Below are 15,053 nucleotides of genomic sequence, written 5' to 3' on the forward strand. Positions count from 1 at the left end.
CTGTGTGAAGTGACAGGTGTTTGGTGCTTTTTAACTTAAAGTTTAGGCAGATTTTTACAGTTGCAAAAATTGCTTCTTCGCTCTGCAATGACAGGATCAGGAGGTGGATGTAAATGTGTTTTATTTTCTGTTTTATTTACTGAATCTGAGACAGGAGGGAGAGAAGAGGCAGAGAGACGGAGAACGATTTCTCTCCAGTAATAAAAAAACTGAGAAGAAAATAAAAGTGCCACACAGGGGCATGGAAACATGATAAACAGAAGACATTAAGCAAACATTAAAATCACATTTAAAGACAATAAAAACGAAATTTAGATGAAGTAGTTGGGGATTAAAGTGTTGTCTAATTTATTGTGAAGCTGCTGTAAACTAAAACGTTTTAACGCCCAGGAGAAGCTAACAGTTTGAGCTCTCACCCTGCCGTGGTTTGTTTCAGGGAACACTGGGTTCATTTATTTTTAAGTCAGAGTAAAGGATGAAAGTGAGCAAGACAAAGAGAGCTCGCCTGAAGCCAAATCATGAAATCTTCTGAAGAATGGAAATGAAGGTTTAAGGCCAGAGTGTCAGTCTTCTCCTGAGTGTCAGGCTGAGAGTTCAGGCAGAGAATCTACAGAGAGAGGAGGAGAGGACTGTCTCGTCACATCCTGACACTGACTGCTCAATCAGAACTCTGAGAGAGGAGGAAGACAATAAATCTGTGACCTGGAAATGCACCTAGTCATTCACGAAAACCAACATCTCTGAGGAACTTTGGAATAAAAAAGAAGAGTCGGGAAAAGTTCAGCTGGTCAGAAACATTTCTGCAGAGAGCGATCACAGCTCTGTAAGAGTCTAGAGCCAGGATTCAGATAAATCTGAAGAGTCTATAGCCAGGATCGGGTTCAACTTCAAGAGTCTTGAGCCAGCATCCGAATAGATCTAAAGAGTCTGGTCCCAAGATCCGGATACATCTAAAGAGTGTGCAGCGAGGATCCGGAAAAATCTGAAGAATCTGGAGACACAATCCGGATTAATCTAAAGAGTCTAGAGCCAGGAACTGGATAAATCAAAAGAGCCCAGAGCCAGGGTCCTGATGAATCTAAAGAGTCCAGAGCCAGGATCCAAAAGTCAAATTCAAAGTATTCTTTATTGTCAAATAAACTGCAGTATGCACTAGACATACTGAGCATTTGAAATTGGGTTTCTCTCTCAGACCCTAGCAACGACAATAACAGATAAACATAAGAAAGCTAGAAAAAGATAAGAAGTAAGCTAATAAAAATAATAAAATACAGTTTAAAACAGTGCAAAAACTTTCCTATAGTGCAATTAAAAATCAAAGTGAGTGTGTGCGTTTCAGTCCTGAGGATGACAGACCTCAGCGTTGATTTTGGGGGGGGTGGGGGGGGGTTCGGTTCGCCCCCTTCAGCCCAACAGGCTGAAGAGGCTGTGAGACGGGTGGTAGGGGTCGCCTGCTATGTGCAGGGCTTTTCGGGTGAGGCGGGAAGAGTAAATGTCATGGAGGGAGGGGAGAGAGGCACCAACAATCTTCTCAGCTGTTCTCATGATGCGCTGGAGGGTCATTCGGCAGGATGCAGTGCAGGCCCCGTACCACACAGTGATGCTGCTAGTGAGAATGCTCTTGATGGTGTCTCTGTAGAAAGTGCGCATGATGGAGGAAGGGGCTCTAGCTTTCCTCAGCTTGCGGAGAAAGTAGAGGCTCTGACGTGCCTTCCTTCTTGGTCAGTGAAGCGGTGTTGGTGGTCCAGGTGAAGTCTTCTGTGATGTGCACACCCAGGAACTTGGTGCTGCCCACCCTCTCCACAGCAACACCGTTGATGGTCAGAGGAGCGTGCTGGGTGAGTATTCTCCTGAAGTCCACAACAATCTCCTTCGTCTTCTCCACATTCAGAGAGAGATTGTTGCGTCCGCACCACAAGACCAGGCAGCTCACCTCAGTCCTGTAGTTTGTCTTATCCCCGTTGTTGATGAGACCCACCACGGTCGTGTCATCAGCAAACTTAGTGAAAAGGTTAGATCTGTGCAGCGGTGTGCAGTTGTGGGTCAGTAAGGTGAAGAGGAGGGGGCTCAGCACACATCCCTGCGGGGCCCCTGTGTTCACTGTGAGGGTGCTGGATCACCCTCATTCAGATTAATCTAAAGAGTCCAGAGCCAGAGTCCAGGATCCAGATGAATCTAAAGAGTCTGGAGGAGGATCGAGTCTGGAGCAGGATCAAGATATACTTCAAGAGTTTGGAGCAGGATCAAGATATACTTCAAGAGTTTGGAGCAGGATCAAGATACATTTCAAGAGTCTGGAGTAAGATTAAGTTAAACTTCAAGAATCTGGAGCTGGATGGAGTTAAACTTCCACATTTCAATGTTAACTTGAAAGATCTGTATTGTCTTGCACATAGATGGATGTGAATCTACATCTTCAGTGTGTGTACAACAGTTAGTGCAAAGATGGCAGCTTACAGGTTTTGTGCAGACCTTGTGTAAATTCTCTTTCACAGAAGCCTTTACTCTAGGATCATCCATCAGGTATCGGCAGGTCAAAGGAAGCCACTGGCTTCACATGGATCATGTGTGTCTGCAGCTCTGATACAGAACAGATGAACTACGCCAGATGAATTAAAGGTTTAAAGTACATTAGTGTATTAATGAGACACCATAAAGATGAGTTTTATGTCGCTGAGATTTCCCTCTTGGTTTTGTTTCTCCATAAAAGAGCTCCTCAGAGAGACCGTCATGGTGTCCTGAAACTGCTCCGGTCTGGTGTCACTGTAATCAAATATGCTAATGAACATGAACAAACAAATCAGGAGCAGTTTGAATAGATTGATTGTTAATTAAGCTGCTGTTTACCTGCAGCTCTCCTGCTGTCCTCTCTCTCTCCCTCTCCCTCTCTCTCTCTCTCTCTCTCTCTCTCTCTCTCTCTCTCTCTGCAGAGCATGTCAGTTTGTGAGTTTTACACTTCACTGAGTTCAGTACGCCACCAAAAACACAGAGATACACAGAGCAATACAAACAATACAAAGATGACCCAAGAGACAGAGGACAATAGAAGAGAGCGAGAGTGAAAAAGACGGGTTTGGAAGCTGTTTTACACTCAAACACCGAGAGGTATGAGATTAAATAATATAAAAATAAGACATATTGATGCGCCCAAAAGCATCCTAAAGCTATTCAACCACTGGCTTACCAAAATTAAATCTTGAATATAAAAATATGCCGAATGTTCCTGCAACAACTACAGCACGCTCGCTCCAGCACTTTCTCTCTCTCTCTCTCGCTCTCTCTCTCAATTCAATTCAATTTCAATTCAAAGGGCTTTATTAGCATGGAAAACATACGTAATCATTGCTAAAGCTTAAAAAGAAATAAAACACAAAATTACAAACAATTACAGAATAATAAGATTCAATGTTAAACTAACAGAGCTGTATAGAAGAAAGAAAATATATGAATAATAAAAATAATAATGATAATAAAAATAACAATAGCAATAATAATACTAACAACAACAAAAATAATAATTACAACAGTAATACTAATAACAACAACAATAATAATAATAGTAATATTTTCATTTATCTTTTACAGATGACTATAGATTATTTACAGAAATGTGAAATTAAAATATAAAGATTTAAAGAGGAAAGATGTACAGGTCTGTGGTGTGTGTGTGTACAGGTCTGTGGTGTGTGTGTGTACAGGTCTGTGGTGTGTGTATGTACAGGTCTGTGGTGTGTGTATGTACAGGTCTGTGGTGTGTGTGTGTACAGGTCTGTGATGTGTGTATGTACAGGTCTGTGGTGTGTGTATGTACAGGTCTGTGGTGTGTGTGTACAGGTCTAATTAGATGATGGTGCGGGGATGTTCACAGGGGTTTGGAGCTGTTGGACGCTCTCTTCCGCTCTCTTCTCTCTCTCTCTATCTATTTCTCTGCAGTGCGCGTACCATCGTACTCTTCTCACCAACACTTATGACATTTTCACGCCCACGTTGTGTAAATAGCAAATGAACCTACGCCCACTTTAGCACCTTTGAGCGTGTTGGTCTCAAACTAAGGTGTGGTCACAGATGGCGTGTTGCTATCTTGACAGAGACTGTAGCTGAGAAAAATAAAACCTTCCTGCTATTTAAAGAGTGCTTCAATGAAGATCACTGTCACCACACAAAGATACTCACAAATACTCTAGGGACCTTTAGAGCTTCAGCAGCAGGGACCAGGTTCTACATTTATTTCCTGTGTAGTTAATCTCCCCCTGAAAATTCCCTGCTTGGGGGGGTAGTACTTTCCAAAGTTCCAGGAACTTTGGGGGTGGGGGCTGCAATGCTGAACGTTCCTGATTGGTAGAGTACCCTCAGTGTTTTCATTACACCCTCTGTCCACAATAACTTCACACACATCTGTGATTCACTTGGTTTAATAACTCCTGAACATTGGTCGCCTTTGAGCCTGATAGTGTGAATGCGTCTCTGTCAGCTCCTGGTGTTATAGTCTGAAGAGTGACCCTGTAAACTGGAGACCCTCAGCTGAATGTGTCAGTATTTGTAGAATTTAAAACACCTGTTGAAACACAGAAGGAGTCCTTGGGAATGCATCCTAGTTTAGTTTTTGTTAAACGTCAAAATATCCTCATCAGATATTTAATGATCATGTAAAGACGTTTGCGAGGGATGCATTTGGCTGAAAGTCTCCAGTTAACAGGGTTGCTGTTTAAACTGAAACACCGGTGAACTCTGAACTCTGCCATGCCTTTTAAAATCTGTCTTCTTGCATTAAGTCAAGCATTTCACACATTTCGAATCCTCTTTGTCTCTCAAGATCGTCTCCTTCAGAATGTTGATTCAATGAATCTATCTGCAACAAAGCACATCAAAAACAGCACAAGAGGAATCTTCTCCATGCTAACAGGCTAACTGTGGTGTCACTCATGTTGATGTCAGCCTGTCTGTCTCCTTCCATGGTGTCTTCTTTGTTGTACGGCCTTCGTCTCTACACTGGCTTGATTTGTATAATCTCCATGGGAATTCAGACCTTTGTAGAAATGCAAACAATAGGCCACAGGAACCTTTGAGTTCCTTGAAGTGTAGTTCCTGGTACCAATAGTTCCTGGTACTTCTGCTGGAAAAGTACCATGAAACGACATCCAGCCAATTCTTAATGGCATTTCTGGAAGTATTAATAGTTAATGAAGTTATGCTGCTTTCACAGAAATAGACAGACCTCTCTGAATATGTTGAGAAGTTGCAGTTTGTGCTGTGGCTGACCCGCTGCAGCAGATACAACACCAACCTACCTGCTCATCAACATGTCTCATACAGTGGGGAGGTTCTTTTTAAAGACTGTGTCTGCAGTCAAATTATTAAAAAACAGATCTCAATGGAAATATAAACCTGTATTCAATATCTTCTTTGTTTATCTTTAATATACCGGCCGTCATACCTGCCTTTGGAGTGTACGTCTGTAAATATGACACAGCTTGTATTGTTATTATCTATAATCTATATGATATCCTTTCTTCCTGTAAAGTAGGGCAGTGCTTCTCCAAGCTTTACATGTTCAGAAAGTTCTGAATGTTCAGATTTAAAACGGCTGTAAACTCTGAAAACAGAACATACCACTGTAGACCTTTAAATAATTCACTGCCCAACTTCTTAAACTGTCTTAATGTACCCGATTAAGAGTTCAACACGGTTAAGCTTCTCTGCATCTTTCTCACCACTGGACGAGCTCTGGCTCCTCTTTTAAAACTGACACATCTGCTTCAGTCTCTCTGAAAAGTATGAGACTGCATGAACACTGGAGAAAGTGTGTTCAACCCCCCCCCCTCATCACTTACTTTAACTCTGCCTGTCCCATTGAAAGTTACTAATCCTAGACGTTTCTGGAGTCCCTCAGCTCCATTGTCTGGTAGGTTCCTCTGAGCTGCCATAGACATCCTCCGACAGTGGATGTTCCAGACTCCAGCTGATACGGACGTGCTGGACTCAAGCGGCAACAGCTATTACTACTACTACTACTCATCTCATCACTATCATTGCTCTCTCTCTCTCTCTCTCTCTCTCTCTCTCTCTCTCTCTCTCTCTCTCTCTCTCTCTCTCTCGCCACTGTAACTTGCTAAATACTGTGAGGTGTAATGCTTATGGTGGATTAAAATGAGATAAGACTGAGTCTTACCCTGTCTTTGTGTTGGGTCTCTGTTAGTAATGAAACATAGACTATGGTCTAGACCTGCTATGTTTGTAAAAGCGTTTTGAGATAACATTTGTTGTGATTTGGCGCTATATAAATAAAGATTGATTGATTGATTGATATCTCTGCTGACAAACACTGTGATAATAAATGATAACATGTTAAAAATTGTCTGTATTCACAGTGTTCAGAGAGACTTGTCCTACCCTGTTAGCTGCTGCACGGGCCAATCAAAGAGCAGTTTTGTAACCAGTGTCACCTGAACTCAGGTAGAGTAAACCTCCCGTCAACTGAAGCTAATTCAGACTCAATCAGAGACAGAAATAATCAGTTAAAGGTTGGAGAGGGAGGATGACATTCTGTGCCTGAAACACTTAAACACAGCTCTGATTACAAGGTTTCCAAAATAGACGGTACAGGGTCATGTTTATTGTGGTGTTCATCAGCTCTTCTTTTAACAACACTCTGTAAATGTTGGTGAACCAAGGAGACCAGTCTCTGGAGTTTAAAGTGAAATTTTGTCACATACTTGTCTGATTGGGGATTTCAGCTGCAAAACAATTCAGGGTCTCTTTTGTTGTATCTTCAGTTTCATGATGCTTCATGATGTTTTCAATGGGTGACATGTCAGGACTGCAGGTGGGCCAGTTTAGTACCTGGACTCTTCTATTACAGAGCCATGCTGTAGTACATGCAGAATGTGGTTTGGCATTAACTTCAAGATGTGTTAGCTACCCATGCCATGGACACTTATGATCCCAATACCATCCGGGATGCTGGCTTTGAACTGTGAGCTGATAACAAGCTTGGTAGTCCCTCTACTCTTTAGAGCAGATTTCTTCAGATTTTGATTCATCAGACCACAGGACAGTTTTCCACTTCTCCTCAGTCCATCTTAAACCGGCTCAGGTCCAGAGAAGTCTCCGGTGTTTCTGGATCATGGTTATTTATGGTTTCCTTTTTTCATGGTACAGTTTAACTTGCATTTGTGGATACAGTGATGAAGGGAGGTTCCAGTTTTCCTGTTCAGCTCTGGAGCAAACATTCACTATAACTTCACTGGAGAGGTGGACCTAAAGTTACAAGACAAGACAAGAGCTGAAGATCTGCAGAGGCTTCCCATTCTCTCCCCTTCCTACCTCCTACTTGTTTTCTCTTCTTCTGTGTTTCCTGTGTCCTTGCTAATACATCCCTTACATCCTTTATAAGCATATCATGTTTATTCACACCCACCATCCCCCGCCTCCTCTTCTTTACATCCTCTCATCACATTCCCACATTCTCTCCTCCTCTACACCTCCATCTCTATGCCTCATGATGTCTTGATATAAAGACGCCTTGCTAACATGTTAATTCACACCCACGTAGGAACACACACACATACATAGGAACACACACTCTCTGTGCCCCTAAGACCAGCACAAATAGACAATTACTGTCTTCTGAGTGCAAACATATGCAGAGCTGTTCCCTCCGTCGTCCTGCAGCAGAGTTTTCCTCAGAGAGAGACGGAAACACTGAGGAAGATTGAGCTACTCGCTGACGCTCATCTTCATCGACTTTAACATAAAGGAGAGAACATGTTCGGGCTCTGCAGCGGTCCCCTGGGTGTGTTGAATTTGTCTTCAGAGGTTTGATGTTGAACAGCAGCATAGCGTGTCAATGAATGTTCTGTTTCTGAATGTGAACAGGTGTATTCATTGTGCTATAGAGCTTCCGGAGGAGGATGGAAGAGGAAAACAAATACTCACTTGTCAGGAGTTTAAGAAAATCAGATGTTTGCATACAAAGACAACTCTCCTTCTGGGTATGAATGATAATCAGACGTGGGAACGTACACACAGCCGCTCAGGTGAGGTGGTGCATGGATCAGGGCTTTCATTAACATTAACAAGAACTCTGTGTGAGGTGAAAAAGACAGATGCAGTCCAGAGGTTCTCAAATATCAATACTTCAAACTATGCATTGCAGAAAGAGGGGCACAGGGATGGATGCTGAGAGTGAGAATGCATGAGAAGAAATGTTTCCTTCAACTTGATGTTATTTAACCATAAGCATTTGGTGAACAGTTTTCCAAAATAACTTAAATGTAGACTTGAATGTGAAGTGGAAATCAAATATATTTTTACCAAACAACTGTGGACACAACTTCAAAACAAAAGGTAGTCTTTCCACAGACAAAATTGATCAGGTTTTTCATTTGAAAAGCACTCCAGGGGTGCTATCATGCTATATTTTAAATGCTTTTGACACAAATATAGCAGATACAGAGTCAATACAGACCTCAATGTATCATTTTTCTGTGTCTTCGATTTAGTTATTATCAACAGTTCTACAGTGTCATAGCTTTTTGAGGTTGGGGTTGTACATTTTAACAGTCTGGACCCTGAAACACAGCAGTGAGACTTTGTGGTCTTAACACAAGCTCAGAGTGAAATGTCCGTCTTATTAATGGGGTCAATTAAAGGAAAAGGTTTGACAGGAATCATGTCTCGGTCTCAATGATTACAGCCTCACATGATAAAAACAGGACATGTTGTGTCAAACATGGTTGAGGAAGTCTTCTGTGACAGCCTAGGGGCCCGATTGACTGCCTGATGTGAACAAATGAGACCTCAGTGGACTTCAAAGACAGACTGATTAGCTGCTCCGTGTCATTATGGTACAGCATCAGCTAAAGTGAGCCGAGGTCTGCAGGCGGATCTGCTCACATGGTAATTATTGTGTTAGATAATAATATGCCATGAATGACATCAAAGCCTGTGGACTGAAATACACATGCTGCTGATAGACTGAGACGGAGTGTGTGTCTGGCTGCTCGCTCGCTCTCTCTCACTCTCACTCTCTCTCTCTCTCTCTCTCTCTCTCTCTCTCTCTCTCTCACTCTCACTCTCACTCTCTCTCTCTCTCTCTCTCTCTCTTCTTTTATAATTTAGCTTTTCAAAGAGTTCAGTAAGTGTTCAAGTTTGCTGAAAATGTTGAATAATTGATTTTTTAGCACTCAGAGATGTACCTCTCTCAGGATTTTGTCAGTTTAATCAGACCTGTGTGTTCAATATGAAGCTGACTGTTCACTCTTTCTTCGGTTAACTCTGCACAGCCATCAAAAGATTCTCAGATAATTGTATTTTCTTTTTTGAAAGTTTTATTTTTGGGGGTATTTTTGTCTTTATTGATTGGACAGCTGCAGAGAGACAGGACAAGTGGGGAAGAAAGTGAGGGAGGACATGCAGCAAAGGGTCAAGGCTGGGAGTCGACTGCTATGACGAATACTTTACCCTAAACTTATAATATATATATACTGGAGGTTTAAAGTTCCCCTCCGCCTGATAGTCTTTCATTTTCATGTTGTCCCCTACTGTCTGTTTACTCGACACACAATAACTCTGTATTTCTTCTCTAATTGAATCAGTCATCAGTGAAAATCAATTAGGAAAAGACAATTATGAGCTAATAACCCATGTCGAAAATCTAGTTATTCATCTGAAACAACATGGGCCATAAATATCCCAGTTTCCGCTCAAATTATGTTTAACTAGTCCCGGGACTCTTCTACTACAGAGTCATGATGTTATTATATGTGCAGAACGTGGTTTGGCATGGTCTTGCTGAAATATGTAAGGTCTACCTGAAAAAGGCATTGTCTGGATGGCAGCATACGTTGCTGCTAAACCTGTATACATTGTTCAGCATTAATGGAGCCTTCACAGATGTGTAAGCTACCCATGCCATGGACTCTTATGATCCCCAGACCATCAGGGATTCTGGGTTTGATCTGTAAGCTGATAACAAGCCGGGTGGTCCCTCTCCTCTTTAGAGGACAGGACACAGGGTCCATGATTTCCAAAAAGAATGTCAGATTATGAGTCTTCAGACCACAGGACAGTTTTCCACTTCCCCTCAGTCCATCTTAAACAGGCTCAGATCCAGAGACGTCTCTGGTGTTCCTGGATCATGTTTATGTGGTATCATCTTTGCATGGTTCAGGCTTAACCAGCATTTGTGGATGCAGTGATGAACTGTTCACAGACCATGGTTTTTGGAGCCCATGGAGTGATTTCCACTACAGAGTCATGTCTGTTTTTAATGCAGTGCTGCCTGAGGGCCTGAAGATCAGGTTCATCCAGTCTTGGTTTTGGTCCTTGTCCCTGTTGTACAGAAATGTCTCCAGACTCTCTGAATCTCTTATTGATATTTTTTTTACAGTAGACGATGAAATCCACTCATTGTTTGTCATTTTACTCCGAGGAACATTATTCTGAAACTGTTGAACTATTTGCTCACGCAGTCTCTCACAGAGTGGTGAACCTCTCCCCATCTTTCCTTCTGAGGGACTCGGCCTCTCTGGAGTGTCCTTTTTATACTCAGTCATGTTACTTACCTGTTGATCATTAACCTCATTAGTTGGGAGATGTTCCTCCAGCTGTTTTTCAGCATTACAAAACTTCTTACACGTTTTGTTGTTCCTGTACCAACTGTTTGAATCTTGCTCCTGGCATCATAATGAGCAGATATGTCTCATATTTATCATCAAACTATAGCTTTTCTCAGTTTCATGTTTTCTTTGCACTATTTTCAAATAAACTACGTGTTTAAATCATTTACAGACAATATAAATCTGTGTCTCTGTCTTGCTGGTCTGATCATACTCTAGCTGATAAAAGTTTTCCATCATTATCAGTTGTTGTCTTTCATGCATCATGATTAATATTTTCCAATGATCAGGAAACATCCAGTGAAGAGCACTGCCCCCCCCCGTTAGCTGCAGAACAGCTCGTACAGCCTCTGATAAAGTGCCTTGCTCGAGGGCATCCTTTGAGGCGCTCTCCACAGATGAGAACATTAATCACGCCGTTCTCTGTGTCAGACCGTCCCGTGTGGCTCATCAGTTAGAACCTGTAGCACTTATCATCACAAAGCAGCCTCTCAACGGCTCTGCAGCCTCATAAAACTTTAACTGTTTATTAAAGTATAATGCTTTCAAATGAATCCGCCCGAAATAGCTTCCCAACACTGACTGTTACTTTGCAGAGGTAACACAGTCTGCTTCCTCTCCTTGATTAAACTGTTTTCAAAGGCTGAACTCACATATTTGCACACATTGGAGATGGCTGCCGTATTTCCAAGGCTGTCTGCGTTTAAAAATATGAGTCACATTCAGGAATTTAATGTGTTGTTTACAAGGACCATAAGTTATTTCTTGGCAGAAAGCAGCTGATTTTATTTTAAAGGTGTCGCGCAAACAGACGGATGGCTTGTATATTCTGTCTCTGGCAGCCGGGTGTGATGAAGGCCTTTGTTTGGGGACCTTGGTGCCAGAAAACAGACAAAATGAGGAATGAGTTCTCAAACCATGCCAGCTCTCTCTCTCTCTCTCTCTCTCTCTCTGTCCCTGAGCTCAGGTGTTTCTGTGACTGGTTTTAAAAGAGTGTCAATGCGGGATTACTCAGACCCAGTGTTTAATCTGGATCAAGAGGCAGAAATCTCTTTGTTGCTCTCCAGGGTCCGCTCCATCCTTTTGTTTGTTTTTAAAGTAAGACTGGATTAGATCCACCTTATCCAGACAAAGACTTTAACAGATTAACAGATCTGGGCCCTGGTGTTCAGGAACAATCTGATCAGATTACAGCTCCTCCAGATAAACTTCCTTCTGTTTAGGATTGGGATAGCTTTGGTCCAGATTATTCTGACGGAGGGCTGATTTCAGACTGGATTACGGGAACTTTGTTGAGGTTTTTTTTGTGTTTTTTGTGAAAATTAAATTGGACAAACTTATTTTTAAATCCTTTTCAAATGGTAGTGTGGATTGTATTCTAATCTAGTTTTAAAGCCTCTGGGAACGTGACTTGGAATATTTAGAATTTATGTAGAATATCAAAATTGAATGTGTCATTAAGCATCAATAGAACTGTGAGTGGAAATAAACATCCATAACAATGAAAAAAACAAGTTACAAAATATCTATATAATTTAGGACTTTTATCACTACATAGTCAGATTACAGGCAGTACGTGATTAGTAAACAAGCTAACAGCAAAGACGACACAGAGAGGAGTTAGCTCTGGCATTAGAAGACGGACGAGGAGCATAGTAGTTTTGTTGAACATGTGTGGGCGTGTTTTATTTATGATTGGTTACATATTTATTTTGTCATAAATATCCAGGTTAACTCCGCCCACTTTAAACAAGTGTCATCCAAAAACTTCACTGATGATATTTCAAAAATGTTTTTTATATAATAACAACATAATAAATGTATAATAATAAGTACATATAACTGTAAATATCATAGCTTAAAAAGTTTTTTTCTTGATTTGGGTTACCAGAGGCTTTAAAGGTGGAAGAGCACGTCTGTGTTGTGTCTGCAAATAGGGCAAAAACAAAGAGGCTTTTTGGTGGTAAAGTGAAAGTGCTCGGGTGGAGTCTCTCTAAGTTAGCTTAATTACGTGGCAGATTCAACCCCGTTGTGTGCTGTTTCTCACTACCATAGTGGCCACTACAATTACTAGTGACATGGAACTCACACAACCCCATTTTCAAAACAGAGAAATATCCCTTTAAGTTTCTGTTTCTTTACAGGATCAGCATCAGTCAGGAGAAGCTACCAGAACAACACCGTCCTCATCGAGCTACAGGAGCAGGACGGTGTTTTATCTGCCTGACATTTGTGTGTTTAGATTGTTCATTAACACATGGAGGTGTGTTACGAGGTGTCTGCAGTGTGTGAGTGTGTGGTGTCCGCTCTGTCTGTGATGAATGTCCCATCCTTGTTGCTGTTTGTTCCACAGTGATTGATCCTCGATTGTACGGTGAACAGATGAACAGAGTGCTCGCTCTGTGGCTGCAGGCTCGGCTGGACTCTAATGAACGAGCCAATATTCAAATATGTCAGTTTCATGCTGCCTTGTTTGCCTCCTCATTTAAATGTAACATCGAACACAGAGCGGCATGGAGAGCTCCATGCACACACATGCAGAGACCTGATCTGGATATTTATTAGATCTCACCGATCAGAGGGAACAACAAAAGGCGTCAACGCCACAGAGACAAGTTTCACCGATTGTGACACATCGCTGCAGAAATAAAGGCCTCAATACACAAGCTTGAACCTGAATGTTTACTCAGGCACTGTGCACGAGTACCATTCTTAGGTACTTTACGCTTAAACTTTAAGCTGTTTTTACTTCCAGAGTATTGGATGCTTTTATTCCTCTCCTGATCGTCTTCAGAGCTGGAAGAGTCTTCGGTGTCTGCAGCTGTTAGCTTCAGCTACAACTGGAGAGAGAGCGCCGCACACCTGGGAGTGTTTGTGCTGATTGTGGACCTGACGTGCTGCATGTGACGAGCTGATGGAGGAGAAGAGCTCCATACTTCATACTAGACGGACGTGTTTGAGTCTTTCTTTAAATAAAGTATCTTCATCTGTCAGACTGCACCTGTTCTGCTCATCAGCCCAACTGAAGCCAACAGAGCGAACGATTATTTACACCTTTTAAATAAAACTGTGTTTACTGTGTATTTCAAAGTGTTTCATTGAAGCTCTCATGGTTCCTGTGTTCATCCGTCAACACCCACTGGACAGCAGGAGTCATGAGACCAAGTTACTTCCTGAATCGACGATTATTCGACTCCTCTCCTCCTCCATGTTGTCTTTATCTGCCTCTGGTGAACCAACCTGCCATCATGAAACTGAAGAAGATGAAGATAACAAACAATAAGACACATTGACAACTCTGAGGTGTTCATTCTGCTCTCTGTCACAAAACCTGCAGCACCCAAGCGGCAACCTACGGTCTTAAAATATGGAGCCAATGTGGAAATGTGAAGAACTACAGTTCTCCGAGTGTCCACATGAGGCTGGCTGCAGAAAACCCGAAAACCACATACACACACATCTATCGGCACACACATTTTTTTTATAACTCTATATTTTTGAAGAAATTAAACTTAAGAGTTCTGCCTAAATAAGGGCGCGGCTGACTTCATTGACAGGCAGGAACATTGTAGCTGCTAGCAAAGAGGTCAAAGGCCCGCCTCTTTAGCTCACACTAGCTCAGCAAGAGTTAGGTTGAGTTCAGCATTTCTAATATGGCCCCCACCGATGATAGGCTTCAAAACAGCTCTTCAGGAACAGATGGGTGATATCACGGAGACCATGTCCAAGTTTTATACAGTCTATGGTAGCACCTTACTTTCTTGGATTAACCCCATGCACTGAAAAGAAACATGCAAATTTGAGATTATTCTAGGAGGAGCTAAAGGTGAGATTAAAGTGCAACGAGCATGCACTAAGTTTATTGATACCAAGATGAGAATAAACTTTCAGAGAGAGAGTTGAGATTGTGAGCATGAAGACAGGGCAGACGACATGTCTGCTGGTCTCCTCTCAGACAGTCTCTGCAGGTCACAGCTGCTAATTCTTGTTTTCACTGAGCTGAGCTCTGAGGTTTCCTCCACATGACACTGCTTACAATAACAGGAAGAGAAGCTTAGTTTCCACCCCATCATTTGCACTCATCAACTGATGGAGGAGACACTTAGACTGAACGACTGAAAATGCTCACTCGTGGCCGCTCTGTGTTTTGGTAAATTGAGATCTAATAGAGTGAGTACTCAGACGGGTCAAACGGTGGTCAACACTTCCCATCTATGCGTCACTCCGGACAAAACGGTGCATTAATTCACCGAGACAAAGAGAGCTGAGAATCCATCCTCTACCATCGATGTCTGCATGTGTCCACAGTCACAACCTGTTCTTATATAAATGGTCCCTGAACAGAGAGGCTGATTACTGGATCAGACTTCTCTATAGAAACACTACAGAAAGCAGCATCTTAAAGTCTTGTAGTTCATTTTGTCGTCTTCTTCA

Source organism: Notolabrus celidotus, chromosome 1 (assembly GCF_009762535.1).
Source record: "Notolabrus celidotus isolate fNotCel1 chromosome 1, fNotCel1.pri, whole genome shotgun sequence".
Taxonomy (NCBI): domain Eukaryota; kingdom Metazoa; phylum Chordata; class Actinopteri; order Labriformes; family Labridae; genus Notolabrus; species Notolabrus celidotus.